This window comes from Camelus ferus, chromosome 2 (genome assembly GCF_009834535.1).
Source record: "Camelus ferus isolate YT-003-E chromosome 2, BCGSAC_Cfer_1.0, whole genome shotgun sequence".
In the NCBI taxonomy this organism is placed as follows: domain Eukaryota; kingdom Metazoa; phylum Chordata; class Mammalia; order Artiodactyla; family Camelidae; genus Camelus; species Camelus ferus.
Window position 1 is genome coordinate 57,064,830 of NC_045697.1, and position 19,143 is coordinate 57,083,972.

At 32.4% G+C, this 19,143-nt stretch overlaps 1 long non-coding RNA gene across 1 annotated transcript; it reads left to right on the forward strand.

The window, feature by feature from the left end:
- The first annotated feature begins 397 nt into the window (after positions 1–397).
- On the forward strand, positions 398–18,786 carry LOC116667158. Its single transcript, XR_004323940.1, has 4 exons — positions 398–409; positions 981–995; positions 16,488–16,490; positions 18,558–18,786. It is a non-coding gene; the product is annotated as an uncharacterized LOC116667158 (long non-coding RNA).
- Positions 18,787–19,143: the final 357 nt, after the last annotated feature.

The following is a 19,143-nucleotide window of genomic DNA, read 5'->3' on the forward strand; positions in this document are numbered from 1 at the left end:
TGTATTAAATTATACATCACCAACTAGAATTTATTTCAGATATGCAAGGATAGTTCAACATTTGGAAATGTACACGTGCAATACATCATTTCAACAGGCTAAAGGAGAAACATCAAGTAAACATATTAATTGATGCCAAAAAAAATTGACAAAATTTGGCACTTTTATGATAAAAGTATTCAGAAAATTATAGGCAGAGGTAAACATCCTCAACTTGTTAAGGAACTTCCACAACGCTGCAACAGCTAATATTACCTCAAATCTTGAATAGCCAAATGCTATCTGCTCAAAAACATCACAAAAATTTCTGATCCCACCACTTTCATTCAATACAGTACTGAAAGCCCTAGCCAATGTAGTAAGACAAGAAAAAAAATCCAAACAAACAGAAGGAAAGAAATATTTTTAAGTATTGATTTTTTTAATTTTAATTATATTTTATATAATATTTATCTAATATATTACAATACGTAGGTGTAATACATGTTATATATGTATTTATATAAAATAAGATTTTATTTATTTAATAATTAAACAACACTATTCCTAATTACAATAGACATGATTGTCTATATTGGCAAAATTCAATGCATCTACGTTAAAGTCCTTAGGAGTAGTAAGCTGAGTTCAGAAAGACTGCAGAATGCAAGATAACATGTAGTACAGAAAGCAATTGTATTTTTAGATACTACAATGGAACATGGACATTGAAGGTGAAAATGCTTTACCACTCAAATAAATAAGAACTTACGTGTAAATCCAACATGTATGTGACTTGTATACTCCAAACCACAAACCAATGATTAAATAAATCAAAGAAGATCTAAAGATATAAACAGACATTTTGTGTTCATGGATTGGGGTACTCAACATTACAAACATCTGATTCTTCTCAAAAGAATATATGGCTAAACCTGTAGCTTAATACCTAGATCAAATTCCTATCAACCCCAGCTATATGTTTTATAAATATAGACAAGATTATTCTAAAATTTGTATAGAAATATAAAGGTATTACAATAGCTCAAATATTTTGAAAAACAAGACTAAAGTGGGAAGAATCAACAATTAAGACTGTGGTGTTGACATAGGGATAGACACATGTATCAGTGGAACAGTAATGAAAAATCTCCAAATGGATTCACATAGCTATTCCCAACTGAAATTTGACACAGGTGCAAAATAATTTAATGATGGAAGGGTATCCTTTTAAACAAATGATTCTGTAGCATTTAATAAATACAAGCATCAGCTAAACTCATACCTTATACAAAAATTAACTCAATATAGTTCAATGAAAAATGCAAAACAGTAAAACTTTTAGAATATAGGGGAGAATCTCTTTGTTCTAAAGTTAGGAAAAGAGTTCCTAGATGTGACATCAAAATTAAAATCCATACATGATTGATAAATTTGATCTGATCAAAACTAGAAACTTTCACTCTGCCAAAAAGCCTGTGAAAAAATGAAAAGATTAAGTACAGATTGCGAGAAAATGATTGCCAATCACATCTGACAAATTGTAATATCTAGTCTATATAAATAACTCAATATTAAAAACAATCACCCCAACTCAAAAATGGGAAAGACATAAACATACTACACTGAGGATATATAGTTTGCAAATAACATGAAAATATTTACATCATTCACCATTAGAGAAATACAAATTAAAACTGTAATGAGATACCACTACACTCCTATCAGAGTTAAAATAAAGAATAATGACACTACAAAATCTTGGTAAGGATGCAAGGAGACTAGATCATTCAAGCATTGCTAATGGGATATCAAATAGCATTACCACTCTGGAAAACAGGCACATTTTTTTTAACCTAAACGTGAAACTATCATAAGACCCAGAAACTGCACTCTTAAGTTTATTGCATAGAAATGTAAACTTATGTTCACATAAAAAAGCCTGTACAAAAATGTTCACAACCCCAAGATGGAACCAACACAGAGGCCCTTCAATGGGTAAATTATTAAAGGGTAGTACACTTATATACCATGGAATATTATTCAGCAATTAAAAAAAACTATTGATATAAACAAAGACTTGAACTTCGAGGGGTTTAACTGAGTTTAAAAAAGCCAATCCCAAAATGTTACATACTAAATTATTTTACTTATACATTATTTTTAAAAGATAACATTTTTAAAGAGGAGAATATATTAGGGTGGTCAGGGTGTAGGGAAGTCTCAGGGGAAGGCAGATGAATGTGGGTCTAACAGACTTAACAGGTGAGACCATTGTGCTGATGACAGTATATCTTTCTGTGATAGTGGTAACTGAAAGTGGACTTGTGATAAAATTGTGGAGAACACATATACACATACATACACACACACTAATGAGTATAAGTAAAACTAGGAAATTTGAATTTTTAAAGTTTACAAGATGAGCAGTAATGATTCTTAAGACAAGGAAATTCTTTGGAATCCTTTCTTTACACATCTCAGGTAATCTGCATTCTAAGCTTCTTAAATATGTGATCTTAGGTGTCTCCTTTTAGTACTAAGAATAAGCAGAAGTGAAGTTTAAAGCTCAATGTTTCCATTATATTTAATTTGTGGTAAAGAAGTTTGTATTCCCCATGGTGCCTATTTTAAATATAGTGTATGAATATACAGCATTTACTAAGTGAATAAATGAATGAATTTCTGATGGCCTAAATGATACCACAAATTATGCATGATAATTTGTTTAATTGACTATAATGACTATTAGAATTTTCATTATTACAAATATATGCACCTTTAGTATTTAGTGTTTACTCTTTTTTTTACCCGCTAAGCAAAACTGTTCTGAAATGCATTCCTTTCATCAATCTTTTCTTATGATTTTTTGTATCTTGAAATACGTTAAATTCCCATGTTATTAACATTTGGTATAACATCAATCATAATTTTCTTTATTAACAAAGACTGAATGCAATAGAAAATGAACTAATGGTGTGCAAATAACTATGGTATTTGTCACATGTATTCTAAATACTGGCAAATAATTTATCTTCGTAGTACCAAAACAGGAGTGATAAATAAATTATAGGAACCAGAGTAATTACTTATGTTATAATAATGTTCATTGTTAGAATAAAGAAAAACAGGAAAATGAATTTAACATGTTTGAAGTGATTTATTTGTATTAAAAAGGAGGATCTTTAACAAATTGCTTGATAAAGCTAAGCCTAAACAATAATATATAAAGGATGCTTCATGTTAATTAACTAGCATTCAAATATCTCTCTGCTTCTGAAAGTAGTAACTCAACCAAAAATTTGCTGCAACTCAAATTGCAGAACTTGACCACTGGGTAAAAAATTTATTTACTTGTTTAGGAATTCCCAACAAGAAAAAATGCAAGGCTGTATTTGAAAACAACTGTGAGGAGAGCCCATTTGCCACTGTATTGAATTATTAGCTACTTGCCTGGAGAAACATTTGTTGAGATTCTTCTTAAATAAATGTTATGGAAAAAAAAATCAATTTGTTAAGCAAATAGATGTCTTAATTGTTGCAGCAGTGAAGTCTCTGCAGATTACTGCCTTTATTGTTATTCACGCGTGTTTCCAATCTTGCCAATAGATGACATCTCCACACTGGGAGATAAAATGATATCCCCATTTCTCCTTCACTCAATGTAATGGAAATGCAAGGAAAGAAGTGGCTAAATGACATGCAGCAGCCACAGAAGTAGAGAGCACACCAGTAGAAATTAACCTGAAGCAACAGTGATGAACACATAGTCACTATCAACTTCTCACATTTCTATTATTATTGTTTATTTTTTTAAATCACTCTTTTGAAGAATTTGTTTAATTTAGATTAGGGAAAAAAGTTGCAAAACAGAGTGAAATTTTATGAAGGAAAAATAAAATGGTATCTGACTGAGGTTAGACTTACTTTTTTGGTCTGCTGTTGCTCAACTCTTTCTTGAAAAAAACCTGAACCTCTGAGTAAGGAAGCTAAGATACTCTAGGTGCCAAGAAGGAATTCAATCTGACATACTGAAACTAAATTTATAATTATATAAATAATAAACTGAAAGAAAATGTGATATAGATGACAAAAGGTCAACTAATTAACAAATCTGTAACGTCATCAGGAAAAAACGACGTGTAAAAACATAGTCATGGAAGCATACAAAACTACACTCAACTTAGCTAAAGCAAAATCCCACACAAGTGTTTCCTTCTTTATCAATACGAAATTGTTACAAAACTTAATGACTCACACCTATCATTTTAAATTGACTTATACTCTAATTACTTAGGCATAGAGGATACATGATTAAATTTTAGACATATGAATGGAACACATAGCTATGAATACTAAGTACACATTTGAATATACTTTTTTACAAATAATTTATGGAACTTCAAAAATATACTGAGGTATCAAAAGCAGCTAGAGAAATCTGGTGTTACTACATAATTTGCCCATTGTTCATTTTTAAGTCACCCAAAGTGTATGGTATGATTAGGTAATTCTAAAATACTTCTATTTTCTCTACTTAATAAAAGTAACATATAAATGAACTGAATATTGTAAAAAGAACTATGAAAACAGAATTTGGAAATATAAGCATAAAATATCTAATTGTGAATTTAGATAATTTTACTTTATGGCTGAGGGGAGAAATTATTTTTAAATTAAAGCATAATATAGAACACAATATTTATTATCTAAAAATATCAAGTATTGGATTCTAATAGGGTAAATAAAAAATGGTATCTTGAGGTTTAAATTAGCTTCTAAACAATAGCAAGTCACTAAGGGATACTTGACCCATTGTTTTCTGCACTTGGGCAGTTTTTAAAGTCAGTCTACAACATCCATTATTTATTATTGTTGTTATTATTCATGAACTTGGTGAGTAAATATACTCTATCCTCAACTTCTTCTTGGCTTTACAGGCATAAATACTTAAAGCATAAAATATTTAAACTTTAAGGCTGCCACAAGTCCACAGTATAAAATAAACTACAAAATACTTTTCTTTCCCTGAACACCTAATTTTGTATGTTCACAAAAATGTACTGTTTATTTATCTTATCCATTTTTATTTATAATCTCTTGACTTAGGAAAAAAATATATTAAAGAAGAATGATAAAAGGAATTCATATTAGAAATATTTAAAATATAAATCCATTTTATATTTACTTTTTAGGACAGAACAGTATATAGGTAAAGCTACGTAATATATTGAGCATCAGGGTAGCACTCAATGCTGTTAACTCATGCAGTGTACATACTATGAAATTATGCTTTTGGATAACTTTAATACTTCACAGAATAAAATGTGGGGTGACTATTTCCTGAAGAATATATCCATCTCTGCATTTTTAAATGACAACTTGATGAAACACACAAAACATGTTTATATATGTCTCTGTGAACTTCGTTCTGTCTCATTAAATTTTCAAATTTAGTGATTATGTCTTATTGTTTTTCCAAGCATACTTGTGTACTACAATTGAGCAGATGCTGTTGGTGCCCTATGTTCTCTTCATTCTCATTCCATATGAATCTCAAGCTCTTTAGGTAGACAACTTGAGGAGCAATGCTATAAGCTTCTCAAGAAGTCCTATAGGTATCAAGCATCCATGGATCACAGTCATCTTGAAAATGGAAACTTACACTAGCCTTTTCTTCGTAACTATTTCCCTAATCTCATTCTCTCAACCTGGTTTCCCGGAATTGCCTTCCAAATGAAAATCACTTGGAATCAAGTCCTTGTCTTATCAATCAATTATGTGGGAAACCCAAAAGAGAATACTTTTCTTGTCTCCTTAATAGAAACTAACAAATCAACAGATTAAGGCCTAGTTGAATACCATATAATCATTTGTTTTTACAACCAACAGGTTGTGCTCTGTCTTCATTTCCTGGATGTCTGCATAGCATTGGACAACTTTTTTTTTTTTTTTTTTAACATTGATGGCTTCTTTTTGTTTGCTTCCTTTTTCTACTTTTAACTGTTTTTATCTTGCTCATCTGTTACTGAAGTGCTTCTTCTTTACTGTTGATGCCTCAGCTTTCTACCTCTCCTGAAATTATTTTAAGGATCTAATTTTATCCTGTAAATAATTATCAAAAATAGAGGAAGAAAAAAAGAGATAAATTTCCTAATTGGTCTCAATGTTTCCACATTGTCCCAATTTAATTAGTCCCCACAGCAACCAAAGAAATTTATTTAAACTAAACATATACTTATGTTGATTTTCTGCTCAAAATACTCATATTTTCCACCATGCTGACTTATTGTACACTCTGTACACTCACAGACTATTATATTCCTTTTAGGTAGCATTTAGAATTAGTTTAAATTATGGAGATTTGGCCAACTATATGTTTAATGGTTTTCTTTCTTACTGTACTAAGAATTACATAAAAATAGTCTAAGCATGTTAACAATGAGACAATCATTAATAAAAAGGTAATTGTGGTTCCTGTATAAACCAGGCTAGGGTTTATAATTGTATACATTATAGCATCACTAGTCACAAATTGAGAACAGAAATTCAATAAATATTAGTTGAAAAAAATGAATAACTTGACAACGTACCACTGTTATGGTTGCCCCAAGAAAGGAAGGAACAAACCTCAAAAGTTAATTCAGATTGAATGTCGGTACTAATGATGCCAACTTCACCAAGAAGGCATAAATGGACTTATCATTCACATAATAAAGCTTTCTGAGGAGAGGAGGTTGAAAATGGTTTGAGGGAGGCAGAGAGACTAGGCTAGACCTTTGTAGTGGCTGCAGTGTGAAGAGGAGAAAAGCTCCTTTGTACAAACTGGGTGTTTGTAGGTCTGAAATTCCCACTAGTGCCAAAGAAAGTTGCTCACCAGCTTTGCTAGCTAACCAGATTGCAAAACAAGATAGAAAAGTGGCTTGAAAATTTTCCAAATGTGTATTACAAAATGAAGTCAGTTTCTTTACTAAATAACTTTTCCAACACTTTCTCACTTTAATGTAGGCAAATATTTCCCTTACATTAGAAGGAAAAAAAAATGTTTAGTGTGTTGAGGTAAAAAAACTTATCTTTAGTTACACTGTGAATAGTTAGGTTTTCAGGCATGAATTCAGGCCTTATAACTCTATAACTGGTTGTTAACAGCAGTGCTATGCTGATAAGCAAATGAGATGGCATTCTATTGATCTTTACAGTAAGTTAAATATATCTACTTTACTTTTCAGAAGACTTTTAAAGGGTGGAAACAAAGTTGGTGAGAACATTAGGATAATGGAGAAGACATAAATTAAAGTTGCAAATCAATCTCAAAAGGAAAACTGGATATCAGAGAAATGATGCCAAATACATTGAAGACAGTGTATTCTGTTTAAGGAAGCAGTTTTTTGTTTAAAAAAGAGTTAATAAGGCTTCTCTTTAATTCAATGTATTAAACAAATGCACTTACTGCTTCTTATCGGAACCCCATCAACACAACACACTAAAAAAAGGAGTATTAAAATGCATATATCCGCAAGGTCAAAGATTAGAAAACAGTATATAAAATAACAAAATTTTGGAATCTGGAAAGGATATTATCTAACATATCACAGAAAATTGAAACTTATTCTGCAGAGAGAAATCATGAAGCCAGCAAATTCTCCCTGCAGAGCCTCCAAAAGCTCAGGAGTTGGAGGCACTGAGCTTCTCCCAGGTGGTTTCTTTGGGCTGACAAAAAGGACTGGCATAAAATCTGAGTAAGGATTTGTTTGTCTCACCTCCTTCCCCTCTCCGAACGCCATTTGCCCAGAGGGTTTGACAAGTCATCTCCCCAAACTTACACTGCCTGACTTACATGACTTTGTCACAACTTTCTGGAATTATTCGGAGTTTCTGGATTCTAAGCAAATGTAGATGGAGATGCTACTTAAAAAGAGAGATTGAAAGAAACTATATACCAAACACTAATCTAGGTAGTCTTTGGAAAACAGAAGTAGCCAGGCTTTTACCATCTAGAAATGAATTTGAGAGATTCCTCTCTGCTCTCAGATGAAGTAACAGGTACAAGAGAAAAGACACCCAGATTCTAATACCTGGCAATCCACATCATCCTTATAGTGAGGCCCACACCTTGATAACCATATTCTATGCCCATAAAGATTCCAATCACCTTTTTATTCTCTTAACTCAAAGAAATTCAGACCTCAGACATGTAACCACACATGTGAAGAATGCTTTTGATTAAAAATTGAAAAAAAATTTCAAAAAAACTTTAAAAGTCAAGATATAAACAATTCAGGGAGAATAAAAAAGTCAAATTTCAAAAACACAGTATTCATTCATAAAAAGATCAGACAGAATTTTACATTCATGAAATAATAATAGAGCAAACACAAAATAAAAGCAATTTCATAAAAACACCATAAAGCTTTAAAATATAAGAAAAATTTTAAATAATAAAAGGGTTGAAGGATTCAATTGAGGAGAACTAACAGAACTAACTATAAATGTATAGAACTTCTGGTTCCACATGTAAGAAATTTGGAAATCACCAATCCTTTATAACAAGTAGAAAGCTAAACAGACTGAAAAAGCAATAACACTTCTTAAATCCATAAGAGAGGGGAGGACACAGGGTATACTGCTACCTCCCAAGACCAAAGAGACAGACAAGTGAATACAGTCTTGGCTTACCTGAGTAGAGACTTAAAAGCAGAAAACACGAAGTGAACCAGTGCTGGGGTAGGAAAACTTGAAGTGTAGCTGATGAATTGCTGGAGGATTTTTTTCAAAGTCAACTTTGAGAGTTAAAGACTCCAGGGGGACCCACTTGTAAGAAAGCCTCCACAATATTATGATTTTATCTCCAGGAGCTAGACCAGTTTCCCACAGTAAACATCTCTCGACAAATTCCTCCAGCTTCCTGCAGGCAGAAAGGAAAAGAAACCACTCTGAATTACACCAGAGCTCTCTGTTCTTCTTAATGAGGCCTGCCTACCCTCAGGGGAAACTAGTTAACTAGATCCTAACCTGGGGGCAATTATCAGAGCCTAATTGACCTGGGAAGGGAAGTAAGCAATTCCAGCTGGCTCTAGCCAACCTGCCTCGTGTAAGAAGGCATTAAAAATAAAATCACTAGTGAAGCGCACAGGCCACAGGCATAGATTATTAAAAAAAATGGGGCCTAACCATAGCACTGCAGAACACTTCACCTCCCCACACACCTCACCACTACATTAGTGAAGACCTGTTTACAGCAGTTTTGTTGTTGTTTTGGTGTGTTTTTTTAACCCAATATACCATGTTAGCTATCAAGTAAAAATTACAAAGCATGCTAAAAGGCCATTGTCAGCCGAGGGAGGCTTAAGAGGGATTCGAGGAGGTAAGCTGCCAAACCGGAAGAAGGCGCGAGGCGCCGACATAATGCGCGAGGAGCTGACATAGAGCAAAACAGCACTTTATTGCAGTACAAGCGGGTGGTGTAGGCAGGTGTATGCATTTGTCCTTTTATAATGCCCGCGCATGCGTATTGTTCATACTGCTGACTCATGCTATGGGCGCATGCGTATTGTTCATAATGCGGACTCATACTATTAGCGCATGCGTACATTTACCTCTTACCTCATACACATGCAAGTTATCCTGAACTTTGCCCTGGGTCCCACAGCCTACTCACTTAAGATTGCCGACAGCCATAAAAACACAATTTGAAAAGACACAATGCATCAGAACCAGAAATAAATGACAACAATGCTACAAGGGATGGAGGGGAGGAACAGGACTATTTGGCTTTAATAAGGTATTCACAGTACTTTAAAGTGGTATAGTGTTATTTGAAAGTGGGCATGGATTAGTTGTGAATGTATATTATAAACTAATATACCAACCAAAAAGAGGTTATATATATATATATATATATATATATATATATATATATATATATATGATTTTCTAGGAGGGGAAAGAAAATAAAGTCATATAAAATACTCAGAACTACAAAAGGCATAAAAATAGTAGAGGACAAAAATAGGAATGAAGAACAAGGGCAACAAACAGAAAACTAGTAGATACGATAGATAAGAATCCAAATATATCAATAGTCACTTTGAATGACAATGGTCTAAATGCACCAATTAAAAGACAGAGATTGTCAGAATGGATCAAAAAAACATGACCGAACTATATATTGTCTAAAAGAAACCCATGTTAAATAAATAGACATATGTAGATTAAAAGTAAATGGATGGATTATGTGTTATTTTACAATTGTTTTCTGAGTTCCTAATGTTAGGCAGTTAGATAGAAATGACCACCAGGCAAGGAAAGAATGGGATGGAACAACCCACAAAATAACAGTAAGGCTGCATTCTGAATAAGGGACTCTAAAATTTTTTACTTTCTCTAAATGAGGGCCAGCAAAGAAGCCGGCTAAAATCGAATGCTACGGCTATGGAGTAGAGAGAAGGACTTGGCTTAACTTGACCCAATGCTTATTATAATGTAATTAACATTGCAGTTTGAGCCCCCTCCCATAGGTTTCTCTGTGTGCATCATGGGTAAGAACATGTGCAAAAGAGATGGGCATGCCTCAGTACAAGGAATGTGAGCTGCCAGTCAGCCTGAGCACTCAGAGAACCCTAAGCAGTGAATTAATAAACCAATCATGAAAACACCCCTAAGCCAGGATATAAGAACAGGAAAAACAAAGGAGCGGCACCATTTTCCCTCTCTTGGGTTGGTCCGCCCCCAACTATAGTGCCGCCGGGTACTATATCTTACTACCTTTCTACTTTACTAATAAAATTCTCTGTTTATATCACACTTCCTGTCTCTTGTTAAAAGTTCATTGTTTTTAGGTGACAAAGAACCAAGGTATCTTTTTTTTCCCCCTCCTCCCAGTAACACTTACATAGCAAAAAGCAAATGATGTGATTAAAAAATGGGCAGAAGACTTGAATACATACTTCTCCAAAGAAGATATACAGATGACCAACAGGAATTTGAAAAAAACTCAACATTATTAATCTGGAAAAACTATGAAAAAGTATGGCATCTCCTTGTAATCTAGCATTCCTACTTCAGGCTATTTCTCCTAAGGAATTTAAATCACAATTTCAAAGCTATATCTGTATTTCCATGTTAATTGCAGGATTATTCAAAATAGCCAAGATGTGCAAATAACCTAAGTGTCCACTGAAAGATGAATGAAAAAAGAAAATATATATATATATGGTATATTATTCAGCCATAAAAAGAATGAAATCCTTCCATTTGTGACAACATGAACAGACCATGAGAGCATTATGCTAATCCAAAGACAAATATTATTTGATCCCACTTATATAAAATCTAATAAAGCCTAACTCATAAAAACATAGAGTAGAATGGTGGTTGCCAGGGGCTGAGATGTGGGGGAAATGGGAAGGTGCAGGCCAAAGGGTAAAATCTTTCAATTATAAAATTAATAAGTTCCAGGTAATATGTACATAATGGGAATGTTAGTTGACAATACTGTATCAGGATACTTGAAATTTGCAAAGAGATTAGATATTAAACATTCTCACTGCAAAAAAAAAAAAAAAAAGAATAAGTAATTACATGAGATGATGGACATGTTAACCAACCTTATTCTGGCAATCATTTTGCAGTTTATACATGTATAAAATCATCACATTGTACACCTTAAATTTATATAATGTAATATATCCAATTATACCTCAATAAAGCTAGAGGAAACACACAATACTGATGGAGATAATTATAACATGCTAACACTAATTTCAAAAAGCCAAAGTAGGTATCTTGATTTAGACAAAGCAAACTCAATGTGGGTACTCAGTAAAAATTTGTTTATTTAAGTAAATTTAGTTTAAAACGTCATGTTTACTCTTAATAATTTTCCTTATACTTTTCTTAGTGTATTCCTTAAAATATTGATAAGTGACTTAACTGAAATATTTATGGTTTCAATAAACTTACAAATGATTTTGTTCCACATATTTACAAAATTTTGAGAATTAACTCTTAGGCTCCTGAGAAACTTCCACTTTCAAGAGCTTCCTTGAGGATTCATAAGTCAAATCTAAATAAAAACATTGACTGAAACCTTGAAGGCAAGGTGTGAAAGGCAAGCTTGGTTTAAAATAAGACACCATCTATGACAGCACCTCTAGAAACTTTCCCTCATGAGATTATTCACTACAAGGAAATAGCTGGGAATAAACAAGGTGAAATGCCTACTGTGGTTAAAATTATAGTCTTTAAATAATAATTACTGTATTGCATTCCCTTGCCTAGACTAACCTTTGAGTTTTTTAAATGTTGTCTAAATTATAAGAGGTAGTGATAACTAAAGCAAATAAATGTGTTCTTATACTTAGAAATTATTTATTTTAATATTGTAATTTTTCTGGAGTTTTGCAGGAACTCAATTATTACATTTGCATGCATGGTGAGAAGCAAAACGATATTAAAATAAAATCAAAAACTCTGGAAGTGACAGTAATTCATGTCCTTGAACTAATGACTTTATTTTTGTTCCAGGTAGAAATTATTGTAAAGATGCATACTTATAAGCCAGTTTAATGGCTTAATGGCATAAAATAGAGCAGGGCACTCATACTGAGACCAATCGAAATTAAAAAATAGTATTTTTAAAAAATAACTTTGCTGCTTACAAAAATGCTATTTAAAGATGATTTGTATCTTACAGCTTTTCTGTATGAATTCTGCTATAATCAAGAAAATAGCACCGTAGGTACATCAAGCAAGAAGAAACTTAACAAAGAAATTTAGAAACAGGACTCTTACAAAACCATTGGAAAAGTGGAAGAAGCAAAAGTCAATGAAATCTGCCAGGATATCAGAAATGTTTAGTCATCATAGGAAGTAGACATCAATTCTCTCAGATCCCTGCAACAATGGGAGCATCTTGATAGAAGGTGTCCACAAGGTGACTGTACAGCTTTACTTCTGTCAGGTGTCTTGGCCCATGCACTTGCCTGCCATAGCTACATAAGTAAGAATTGCATTTACTTCTCTTCTCCCCTCCAAAGCTTTTGTTAATGCCTCTCACTGGTGAAATATAATCTGAAATTCTGCTGATCTTTTCAGAGAGGCTGAACCATAACTTAAAGGTAAATAATTATAGATCTTATGTCTAATACTAATTAAAGAACCCAATGTTTGAGTTCTTGAGGTAAATTTGAAGATTCTCTCTCCTGGGATATTCCTACATATTCTGGCACTGGTTTGTACCAACGAGTCTCTATTTTTGCATGGATAGTGGTAGTAGAGTTAGAGATACAAGGTTATTTTAGTTTTTTTATATTTTTAAAAGAGAAAGGTTGATATAGCATATATCTATTATACTTAAATGCTATCTATGTTTGTCTATTTAATTTTGCTATTATCATCAGGTGCCTCAAATCATATATGAAAATAAGCAAGGTACAGGAATAGACATATGCACGTGTTTATGAATGTATAGATGTGCATGCCTTGTGTATATGCATATGCATTGTGTGTATATGCACAAATGACTTAAAATATAAAAAAAAATGTCTATTCTAGTGCTTTTTAGTCTATCCAAATACAGACCTTTTCAAAGCATATTTTAATATCCATATTCAAGACTGTGTATGTGTCCATGTAACTTAGAGACAGATAGTTTTATTCAGATTAAAAGTAAAAATCACAAACTTTGCAATTATATCTGAGGATATGTATATAAAATTTTTATTCCTTGGAGGGCATACCTTGAAAATAATAGCTTCCTTAATGTTTGTTATTTGGTTAAAGTGTGTAAGTTTCCCTGTGCTGTGGATAACTTGTAATCATTTAATGAAATAATTATATATTTTGGCAGTTCTAAATTTATTCAAAACAATATATTCATTAATTTGAGCACAGACTGACTTTCTGTGACTTTAACTGGAGTACTTATATCTCATCTTAGACATCCTTTTTTCTGTACCTGGGGACAAGACATAGTCCAGCTTTTGAAGAAAATTTGATATTTTAGAATATCTGGTTGGTTTTAACTTCTCTGAAAAACTTGCCTAGCAGTGGTATCCACTTGAATTAATGAAGCATTATGGTAGTTTATGGTATACAGGCTGAACTCATTTGAGTTCTGGATAATTAACAGCTTTGCTCCAATAGAATTGATTCCTATAGTTAAAGTACTTCAAGCGATCAAGTTACTTTAGTCCTAGGGAGAAGTCACCTTGATTCAAATTAACCAAAATAATTTTTCAAAGTCCTGGTAAAATGTGAAAGTTATTTTAACAAGCTTGAGACATCTCTGCTCTTCATGGAGTATATGTAGCCCTTAAAAATCTCTGAATCAGGCTAAAGAAACCCTCACTGGGATAAGAAAAATGTTAAAAGACACCAAGGAATGAAGAAGCATTTTACTAGGTCATAGTCAACTCTTACATTTCAGATTTCCACTCTTAATAGCCAGGACTAGAACTCTTTTAAGAGTTGGTTGAGATTGAAAAAATGAAAAAACAAAAACAAAAACCCAAGAAATAGAAAAGAATGGGAATAAAAAGAAAACAACAACAAAGATGAAGAATAAGCTAAATATAATCTAAATCTTTGCAGATACTTGTATAATTAGAATTTATTTGCTCTGAATAATATCAAAGAATTACTCCCTTTGATCAGACCATTCTTCTCAGTGAAATTTTTACTTTGTTGAAAGCAAAAGTTCAATATGTTTGATAACTCAGTTGATTGTTGAAATAAAAAAAAGACATTTCTATCTCATCTTTTAAATGGGAATAATTAAAGAATGATCAATAACCAGCAGGGGGTGGGAAGAGATAGACTGGGATTTCAAAATTATAGAATAGATAAACAAGATTATACTGTATAGCACAGGGAAATATATACAAGATCTTATGGTAGCTCACAGAGAAAAAAATGTGACAATGAATATATATGTTCATGTATAACTGAAAAATTGTGCTCTACACTGGAATTTGACACAACATTGTAAAATGATTATAAATCAATAAAAAATGTTAAAAAAAGAATGATCAATAACCCTGAAATACTGGATTACAGTTAAAGTTTAAGATGGAAAGGGAGGAGAACATGAAATAACAAATCCTCTGAGCTTTCACAATTTTCATTTTCAATGTAAGAGTGAAAAAAAGGAGAGAGGAGAAAAAAAAATAAAGCAGACTTTAAAAATGGAGTGGCTAGTTTCATTCTAAGTGTACAGGTTGTGTCTACTTTTTAAGAGATGTAACTTTTAGAAACTGCACCAATACCCACAACAGTTATCTGGAAATCTTTTGGTTTAAAAAACCAGATTTATTTATTTATTTTTCCTTTGTGTCAAATAAGTCCAAATATAGGGAACCCGGGACTGATGTAGTGTATTGCAAGTCTTAAGCAATGCATTGCCCGTTCTTAGCTTGTGGCTCCAATCTCAAGGGACTATATTGTTCTTGCACACAAATACATGATGGAAAAACTGACAGAACTGAAGGAAGACATAGTTGGGAAACTTCTTTACTCCACTTTCAATAACAATTAGACAGAAGATCAACAAGGAAATAGAAGACTTGAACAACAATATAAACCAACTAGACTAACAGACAACTATAGAATAACAGCAGAATATACATTTTTCTCAAGTCCATATGAAATATTTTCTAGAATATAGAATATGCTAGATCATAAAACAATCATCAATAAATTTAAAATGTAAATAATAGAAATAATAAAAATTATATTCTTCACCTACAATGGAATACAAAATATGTTCTCTGAACAAAATGGAAATTTGAGATTAATAACAGAAGACTATGGGAAACTCAAAAATATGTGGAAATTAACAACATATTTCCAAATAATCAATGTTTCAAAGAAGAAATCAAAAAGATAGTAAAAAACCTTTGACACGTATCTATTACTTATAGAATGCAGTTAAAACAGTTCTTAAATGGAAATTTATAGCTCTGAATGCCTGTATTAAGAAAGAAGAGAGATCTCAAATCAATAAACTGATCTTCCTCCTTAAGATACTGGAAAAAGATCGAAGTAAATCTAAAGTAAGTAGAAGGAAGGAAATAAAGATGAGAGAAGAAATTAATAAAATAGAATATAGAAATATAAATATCCCTGTAGTACAGCAGATATTCTGGATAAGACTATTGCAGTGAAGGCAAGAAAAGATGGAGCAATTTGAAATATATGTTGGAGGTGAATCAATGTGGCTTTGTGCTGGAAAGGATTCTAAGGTCAAATATCAGGGAAACTTCAAAGATGGCTCTTAGCTTTCTGGCATGAGCAACAGCAAGCTGAATGGTAAGTGTATTTCACAGATAATCAATGGTGATAATGGGTTAGAGAGGGAAAATGTAGCATGGAAAAAAAAACAGTTTGAGAAACAATGTTTTCTCGATAACTAAAAGAACATCAGAGTGAGGGATACATAGTAGGAAAAGGGACAGTTAGAGAAAATACATGGGGAGCAAAGCAGGCAGAGATTCACAGTTCATGAGGAGGATGTTAAGAGAGAAATCTAAAGTTAGATTTTAAATAGTGGAATATTATGACTAAAAGACCAATGTTGTCATCCCTATGCAGAATAGATGAGCAGACAAAAGTGGCAAATGGAAGAGCTTTTAGGAGACTAGTTTTCAGACTCTAGTATGATCTTGGAAAATAAATTTGAACTGGACTATGATTTGGCAATGTGGACAAAGAAAAGGGAGCAGATTTAAGATATTTGTTTTGGAGGATTAAGAGACTGCCCAGTGATTTTGATGCACTGAGATTGAGGGAATGGGAGCAATCAAGAATAACACAGAGAGATCTGACTTTACTAACACAGTACGCTGGGAAGCCATTTGCAAAGATGGGATATGGTAGGTTGTATGGATGGCTTAAACTTCAATTTAAGACATGGTGAATTTGAAAAAACTGCTGATATCTAGGGAAAGATGACATATATTCAATGTATTTGTGAATCTAAATCATAAAAAAACAAGCTCTAGGATAGAGATGCTAATGGCACTTAAAGCCATTAGCATAACATTTATATTCAACACTGAAATTTAAACTTACCTAGGGAGAGAGTATTAAAAAATTGAAAAGAAGTTCTAGTATTAGGCATGTAAACCACTATAATTTTTGTTTGGGAAGAGGAATGGAAAGGGAAAATAGAATGAAAAGAATAGCCAATGAGATAGGAGAGAGAGCAAGAGTAAGTCATATTTGGAAAACTAATGAAGAAGATGAATAGCTTTAGTGGAAGACTGCCAAAAGTCATATTCTAATAGAGTACAAAATTGATGAAAATGAGTAAGTCAAAACAATCTGAGCTTGACGCTTTGGCTCTGAATTTTGGCTTTGAATTCAACAGAATAACCAAGGATATTGGAAAAAGATGTGCAGTAAAGATAGGGCATATTTTATTATGAAAGTTAATAAAATGTCTTTATATACCACTTGTAATCATCTAGGAAAATGGACGATATGAATATTGAAGAAGAGTTGGTGACCAAATGGTGATGCCCTTGTGAAGCCAGAGGGATGAGAACAGGAATACAAATGGAGAGACTGGCCTCGAGAGTAAAACAGACAATTCTTTCATTGTAATAAGAAGAAAGGGAAAAGTTGCTGCAAATACAGTTAGAATATTTTATTTGATATATGTGATAAATAATTATCTTTTGTCAACTATTCTCAGATACTTAAAAAACACTTTAGGGAAAAGACACAACATTTGTTCAGAGTTGATCTTGTGCCAAGGTTCTTCTTAATTATTACCTATGTTGATACATAAAAAGATCCTGTGAGGTAACAGTTACTCTTTCCTTCTTTATATACTAATAAGGAAGGTTGGATACCTTTCCCAAAGACATAGGGATAGGAGACAGCAAAACTGTCTTTTTACTTCCAAACTTGAGGTTTAGACATTCATTATTCTAGTTTTCTTGTGATAATATTATTTAGTCTGAGCAAAAACCTAAGGGAGGCATATAATATAAAATTTAATTGACTTAGTTACAAGGAAAGCCATTTAACTTGCAAGGACCTTATCAGGAAGTATTGGATATGAACAGTTTGTGTGTGTGTGTGTGTGTGTGTGTGTGTGTTTGTAAAATGATCTTAAATTTAAGTATTTTATGTCATTTTATGTAGAAAGATACATTTAAAAGCAACTTTGGAAAAACACAAAATCAGAAGTAAGTCTAGAATTCTAGATCACAACAGAACTAAGTGTTAAGATGATCGTTATCAATGACTCTACCAATTAAGTAGGTATTCAGAACAGTTATGTTCAAGTAGATCAGAGAAAGTTATGATTAAAGTGTTGCAGTGCTAAGACATAAACAACCAAGGATGTCTGTCAAGATGATATTACTATTTACTCATTTTGTCATTAACTAAATCTTTCAAAGAAACCCAACACATATTGATCATATTTTAGAGCAATGTAAAAATATTTTTATCTCCAGAACCAGTAGATTTAAGCATTTAAGGTTATATAATATTACAGCTGATCTTCAGGTTGCATACAAAATATCTGACACACCTGAATTTTTAACTATTCCTCAAATCACGTATAGCATTATGTTATTGCCCGAGGTTTAGAATTAATTTTACATGTTAACACTATTCTTTGTCATTGTTTTTGGCTTGCCTTTCATTTTAATAACCAAAAGCCACTGGATCTAAAAAACAGCATAGACTTTAACTCTTAGAAACACATTATATGAAAAGGCATCATGAGAGAGGCTCTCAAGTGACTTTGAATGCATTAATTGGCTTCTTTGTATTGCCTTGGAAAGTTCTTATTAAGTTCCCTTAAGGATTTTTCAGAAAAGGAAGCAGTGTTATTAGTTTGGTTTTTGACTGAGTTAATTGATAATTGAGTATCATTGAGAATAAAGAATAAAAACAGCAGAATGGGAAGCAAAACTCCTATTAATCCCAGTCAATAAGAAACTTTTTTTGTTTACTTTCCCTAGAAATTTATGAAATGTAAACTTACTGCTCAAAGCATAGCACTTCTACAAATACGTTCCATTTCTATTAGAATGAGTGCCATTGGAAGGTTAACTGCACACTGAGTAAACATAGAAAGTGAATCACTAATACATTATGGACACATGTTTATCTTTCTGTGCACTATAAATCTGGAAAAAAAAGTGT